The following is a 7200-nucleotide window of genomic DNA, read 5'->3' as shown; positions in this document are numbered from 1 at the left end:
GATGCGCTAACCACTACGCCACCCTGGCACAGTGGCTTTGCACTACTGCACAGACTACACTGGCACGCCTCCCTCTTCAATCCAAATTCCCACTCACGCAGACCCGGATTCGAATCGCGGCCTTAGTTTTACTAGTGACCTGTTGCCAGCTGAGGAAGAAGTTAGAAGTTACTGCAAGTCGGTGAGCCTCAGGTCAGCGTCAGCGGCCGCAGCTGGAGCACTGCACGGGCGGGACGCGGCCTCCCGCCGACCTTGCGCGACCTTGGCCCTCCTTGTTGCAGAAGTCGCTGGCCTCGCGTAAGCTTAGGCCTGTCATCTCGCGGCGAGCTAGCTAGGCCCTCCCTCTAGCTTCACTGCCCAGTCACCTGCGATACATCTTGCCCATTTCATTTCCCCGTGGATAAAAAGCTCCAGTTGCCGTATATAAAAAAGTGTCACTTCTTCATCGAAGAATTAAGGAAACTATCGGGGCTTCTTTGAATGAACTAAATCACGATTAGAATGAGATTTTCACTCTGCAGCGGAGTGTGCGCTGATATGAAACTTCCTGGCAGATTAAAACTGTGTGCCGGACCGAGACTCGAACTCGGGACCTTTGCCTTTTGCGGGCAAGTGCTCTACCAACTGAGCTACCCAAGCACGACTCACGACCCTTCCTCACAGCTTTACTTCTGCCAGCACCTCGTCTCCTACTTTCCAAACTTTACAGAAGATCTCCTGCGAAACTTGCAGAACTAGCACTCCTGAAAGAAAGACATGGCTTGGAAGTTTCATATCAGCGCACACTCCGCTGCTGACTGAAAATTCTCATTCTGGAAACATCCCCCAGGCTGTGGCTAAGCCATGTCTCCGCAATGTCCTTTCTTTCATGTGCTAGTTCTGCAAGTTTCGCAGGATAGCTTCTGTAAAGTTTGGAAAGTAGGAGACGAGGTACTGGCAGAAGTATAGCTGTGAGGACGGGGCCTGAGTCGTTCTTGGGTAGCTCAGTTGGTTGCCGGCACGGTAGCTCAGCGTGTTCGGTCAGAGGGTTAGCTGACCTCTGTAATAAAAAAACTGATTTAATGGATCAATGACGAACTGAAACGGGTGTCTTGTGACGTCCGCCCCGAGCAGATACAACGAACAAACACGAACAAAACGAGATTAAAAAAAAAAAGAAAAAAAAAGAAAAGTTGGTAGAGCACTTGCCCGCGGAAGGTAAAGGTCCCGAGTTCGAGTCTCGGTCCGGCACACAGTTTTAATCCGCCAGGAAATTTTAAATCACCATTAGTTTACAGCGATTCGGGAAGATCACGAGGAATGGAGCAATAGTTTTATTTATCCGTAGATAACACTTACAAGGATACCTAAGTTGGAATCCATTACGTCCTTGTGTGCGCAGCGACCGTTGAGTATTAGGAGAACAGCAATCAGTCGCAAAATCTGTCATTTATTGGATCAGATCTAGAGTTTTGCTATTCCATAATATCCTCGGTACTAAATTTTTTTTTTGCCATCATAGATCTTCTGGCGTCCTCCTGTTCGATGGTCTTCGTGAACATATGCAGTTTTTGAAGCTTTCTGAAGATCACCTTGTGAAAAAGAAGAGGCGGCTCGACCCATAAGTTACAAGTTTAATGAATCCGTAGCCCGTCCCTTATACAGCAGAGCGGCAGGTTATTTGTATTTGTATTTAATCTAGTCTCAGTTTTGTCTTCCAAATGATTGTTCCCTCGTGTTCTGTGCTGTTTTTAACATCAATTGGTGTGTACTGGTTGTAACTCTATTTATATTTGACCACATGCTTTTAGTTTTTCTATACTAATGGATGACTTGAGACTATGTCATCGGAGTAACGGACCTCTTTCGATTATGAAAAACCTAACTTGTGTCCATGTCATGTGCTGTGTCATATTACAAGATTTTTCCTCAAATGTATTGTTTAAAATGTACTTCCTTAAAAATCTGTAATGACCCCTACGTTAGAGGCAAAAAGATGATGGGACGGAACGTATGTTAGTTCAAATATATGATTCTGCAATATGAAGCCCTTCGGAATATCACCTCATTTAAATGTAAGCCCAGTGACGGCGGCTTATGACCTCGGTGGCACTTCATGCTACCTTACTTCATTGTAAAGCCTGAAAGGCTTTCTTCACAGCGTTTGTTTACTTTGATACATTCTAAGTTAAGTGCGGTTTATGAAGTGTTTCTAAATAGATTTGGTTCTGTAATAAGGAGCGCTGCTTATTATCACCTCACTTAAATGTAGGCTTAACGAAGAAAGGATGCCTCACGATCTTTACGGCACGCTTTTATCTTATTTCCAGGGTTACTTAAAATGATTTTATACACATTAAGTCATATGTTGTAGGAAGCTTTTGTAAATGTATTTTAATCCATTATTCTTAATATTACGTGAATTTTGCATTTGACGATGCCTTATTCTACAGGGGAAGCTGCATTCCTTCATGACTTCATTTTCATGTAAATTTTGCTAGTCGTATTTGTACGTCTATTATATTCTCTGTATAATTCGTAAATCCCTGACATATAGTTTTATAGGATCCAGATACCAGCAACGATTTCGTTAAAAAATTTAAACCTAGTGTCTTGTAGGTATATTCGAATAGCGGACACTACGGGTTTTCGACGATGTTTGGGATGCGATGGACTGAAAGCAACGCCATCATTTTTGTGTCAGTCACATAATGGCTTGTGTTATTTATGAGAGTTTGTGCTCTGACACGTTGCTACCTATGTCACTCTTTGGTAATTGGTATGTTACCGCCAAGTACCCATTTACACGAATGCCTGTAGCTGTAGTATTAGGCATATTTCTGTCTCATGTCGGTTCTTCTTGTCTTTGTCTTTTTAGCGCCATAATGACTGTGTAACAGTAGAAATCTAGATCTGCTCCAATTTTGCGACTGACTGCTGTCCGTCTTTAAATTTGATTTAGTTTGGCTGCAAAGATATTGCTCATTTTGTGCTATTATGGTTTCAAAAAGAAAATCTAATTCACACTTAATGCCGTTTAGATACTTACAGGTCTAGGTGGACAAAGATAGGGCAGGCATTTTCGTCGTAGCCTTTTAGTATGTTCAATCCCACTAGTTTCCTTAAACAATTTCGAGAAATAAAGGAAAACGTAAATCAAGATCGCCGAATGCAGATAAGAGGAGTTCAATCTGTTTAAAACAGCTCAGCCTTATTCAGTTTATCTCCAGTTTATACTTTTTGCAAAGAAGTTATTCCGTAGCGTAAAAACTGTTTTCATTTCTCAGTATCAATCACTACATACACTACACTCGCTATACAAATATTATCAAATGAAATCAGGACCATAATGATGCTGATGTTTGGTTTCCATTTTGTGTATCGTAACTTCCCATGTGCCATCCTGAAAAACTGTGGAACTAATCCGCTTTAGTAGCGCATTGAGCTCCGAAATAAGAACTTCGAGCGCTTCCCACTCGTCACCACAATAAATAGCTTCGCATGTTATGCAACATTCCTGTAATATGGCCAGTGCACACAACGGAAACACCATCCCACTGGAACTCAACCTTAATGTATTCTTGATTATATTTGTTAAATAAGTGACCCCTAATCATGGGAGAAGCTGTAGGAAGCAGAGTTCACAAAAAGACGTCGCTTTCATAATTCATCAAGTTCTTATTCAAATTAGAAAAGAGACACACACACACCCACCCACAGATGGATTCTCACTCCAATGTTACTCTTAGGAAACAACACAGAATATTAACATTAAAAATATAGCTAATAATGTAGGGCTTTGACTGAAAGAAAAACGGCTCAGAGTTCCTCATCTGCGCAACCGGCATTTTCAAAAAAGACCATGGAGCGACCTGTACCTCTCATGGTACAACTGAGGCATCATTCCTCCATAATGAGTGAGATGTTGAGGTCAGGAAGAGGATAGGATGGTAGCATTATTCATTCAGAGCTTTGGATTAAGGTTTTATTGAGACGGGGAAAGTAACAGTGTAGTGTGAAATGAAAGGTACACTGTTATTGCTTATTGCAGCTGAATTTTTTATTAAACCTCTGTGTTATCTAAGTAACCATCTACAGAATGTGTTGCTTACGAGGTACTTCTTAACTGTATTGAATGTATTTGTTTTAGTAACATCTTTAGGTTCAAAATGGTTCAAATGGCTCTGAGCACTATGGGACATAACATCTGTGGTCATCAGTCCCCTAGAACTTAGAACTACTTAAACCTAACTAACCTAAGAACATCACACATCCATGTCCGAGGCAGGATTCGAACCTGCGACCGGAGCGGTCACGCGGTTCCAGACTGAAGCGCCTAGACCGCACGGCCACACCGGCCGCCATCTTTAGGTAATAACCAATTTGATTACGTGGTAGAAAGTGCTGTTTTGAGCTTTATATTTTCTTTTTGCTTCATTTCGTAAATGTGAGTTCAATATGTATCGTGTTCCTTAATCGTGCTCAGAACTGTTTGTGCAGTAATTATGAAGTTCATTTGAGGCAGCTGGACTCACTAATGTGAGATCGATGTCTCAATCAAGAATTTGTGTTACTCGATCCTTGGACTTTCTTTTTTCACAAACGCCGTTAACAATTTCTGTATACTAAAAATAGAGTAGATGTGAACGTTTTTCTCTTGCTTACAAGACCGAAATAGCCAGATGTTAATTTCGAAGCAAAGTTTTTATGTTAGTGCATAAACGACCGTGTGTGCCACGTTCGTATCTTTACATTCTTGCCTGTCGCTTTGAGGATGCAGCAATATCTTGTTGCAAGTAAACGATGTAAAAATCCCATCAGAGGTCTGAGGCACAGCGCTAATCAAGGTGATCTTCATCGCAGAACAAAGGTAGCTTCGCCATTAAAGTGTCATGAACACCAATCCTTTTTGTCAATGGCCCGAATATCTGTACGAAGGAGTACTTTAGAGGCAGCGCAGTATAGAGAAAAGATATAGCCAGCCTGATTTATTTGCATACCGACTTTCCGTAAAATTAATTGATTTTTTCGTGGTCTTCGTTTAAATATAGTGGTTTCGAATTGCACCTGCCTATATCTTGATTGCACATTTTCTTCCATATGTTACTTCTGCTGGCGCTATTTTTTTGCTTTTAATTATTTTATCTTACAGTCATCATTAACAGCAAGTTATTTAAGTATATTATTTTATTCTAGTTTTGCTGTGTAGAAAGACTTTATAGATTATCATTTCATAAGATTTGAGTGTTCTATGCCATTAAATTTTTTTTTTTTGTTACCTGTTCTTCGAATACATGTGAAACCTAGTTTTCCAACGTGTCTTTCCACGTAGTCTAGCACATAGTTATCCTAACAAACTCAGTAGATTGTGGTTGTGTCGACAGAATCCAGAGAAGCCGACAGGTCTCAATCGGCAGGGGAATGTCATCTGCGGCTGTCGTTACTTGGAGTGAGATGCACGCCATAAAACTGGATGTAGACGTCTTGATATTATTGTCATTGGTTTTTAACGTAGTACGAGTTACTAAGCACGTGCAGTGATTACGATACTGGACTCAGCGGCCGTGTTGATCCTGACCCACAGTTTCTCTCCCAAGTCACATTTTGATCAGGCGACAGTCACTTTTGTCCCACCTACCGTCCTAGGCTCTAATAATTTCGACGCCGACACATTCAGACCTTCTTTCCTAGCTATGCGAACAAGTGCGACTTTTTTTATTTGTTCACTGTCTTTAATTGAAGTTATTTGCTACTTTTAAGGAGACTATCACTGGGTGCCGAAGTGTGTGTGTGTGTGTGTGTGTGTAGAGAGAGAGAGAGAGAGAGATTGGTAGAAATTTGGAAATTTGTGGTAAGGACTATGGGACCAAACTGCTGAGGCCATCGGTCCCTAGGCTTACACACTAATTAATCGAGCTTAACCTAACGTATGCTAAGAACAACACACACACCCATGCCCGAGGGAGTACTCGAACCTCCGACAGGGGAGCCGCGCGAACCGTGACAAGACGCCCGAGACCGCGCGGCTACCCCGCGTGGCAGAGAGAGAGAGAGAGAGAGAGAGAGAGAGAGAGAGAGCGCTGGGGAAGGGGTTCGTACCTAACCAGTTTACCATGACGAACGATCTATCCAATGGAACACAAAGCATAAGATTCCCCAGGAGATCTATAGAAAGGATTTGTCGTAAGTGTCTTATCTGGTTAATTGCGATATAAGGTTGGGAGCCGAAGCGCTGTTTCAGATGCGTTGCACTTTGATGATGTTTAAGCGTTCGTATGTGATAGACAAAACGGCTTATACAATAAAAAAATAATGCAGGTACTGATAACGACCGTGTGAACTACAAAGTCAATGATGGTAGTAACTTTTTTAAATAGTAAACATAATGAGTAACATTCATTACGCGGTAATGTAACTAACAAGACGAACCTACTAGTGGAAACTGCTACATCAAGCCACCCACTGATTTAGGAGTAGTACACGTAACCGGTTTCTGTCGGTTTCCGCAGCGGATTTCATAACGTCTCCGAGTAACATCTTGGCCTTCGCGGGAGCAACTGTAGCGGCGCTACACTCAAATTGCTAAAGGAAGATAAATCTCATTAAGCTGTCAGCTCGTGTGCACAGTGTAGAGCGGTCTTGCTATTTGTTGATTTTATTTCTTTTCGTAGTCATATCTCCGACAAATTGAAAAAAAGCTTAAATTGGTGGTATTAGGTAACAGTTTCCAACTGTAACTTGGTACTGCAGTTTACATGCACTGGACTCCCGCAACACCCACTTCGTTTCGAAAGTCTTTTTGTGCATATTCAGTACATTTGCAGGAGATGATAACCTGCAGCTCTTATATATTTGAAAAATTTCATGTTACCCACTTTGAGTTGCTGTTTGTACAACCAGTTTTAGTCGTCTGATCATCATCAGGTTCATAAAAATATTCACAGCGCAATATTAGGCGAAATATAAAATTGTTATCACCAGGTGATAAAACCATGGACAAAGCACTGTTATCATATCGTAATATAAATTACGTCATCAATCTATAAAATCTGTGCTAGGGAGTATACATATTCATGTTAAAACTGTAAATGTATACTGAAGACGTTAATTTCTATTACGATAGGATAACAATGTATTATTCATGATTTTATCACCTGACGATAACTATTTTAAACTTCGCCTAACATTATGCTGTGAATACTTTTATGAACCTGATGATGG

The 7200-nt window shown here is 41.2% G+C and overlaps 1 non-coding gene across 1 annotated transcript; it reads right to left on the bottom strand.

The window, feature by feature from the left end:
* Window positions 1-565: 565 nt before the first annotated feature.
* Trnal-caa (transfer RNA leucine (anticodon CAA)) lies at window positions 566-640 on the bottom strand. Its single transcript has one exon. It is a non-coding gene; the product is annotated as a tRNA-Leu (tRNA).
* Window positions 641-7200: the final 6560 nt, after the last annotated feature.

The sequence above is a fragment of the Schistocerca nitens genome, chromosome 1 (genome assembly GCF_023898315.1).
Source record: "Schistocerca nitens isolate TAMUIC-IGC-003100 chromosome 1, iqSchNite1.1, whole genome shotgun sequence".
NCBI lineage: Eukaryota > Metazoa > Arthropoda > Insecta > Orthoptera > Acrididae > Schistocerca > Schistocerca nitens.
The sequence above is the reverse complement of the archived record's forward strand: the minus strand, read 5'-3'. Positions and strand labels throughout refer to the sequence as shown.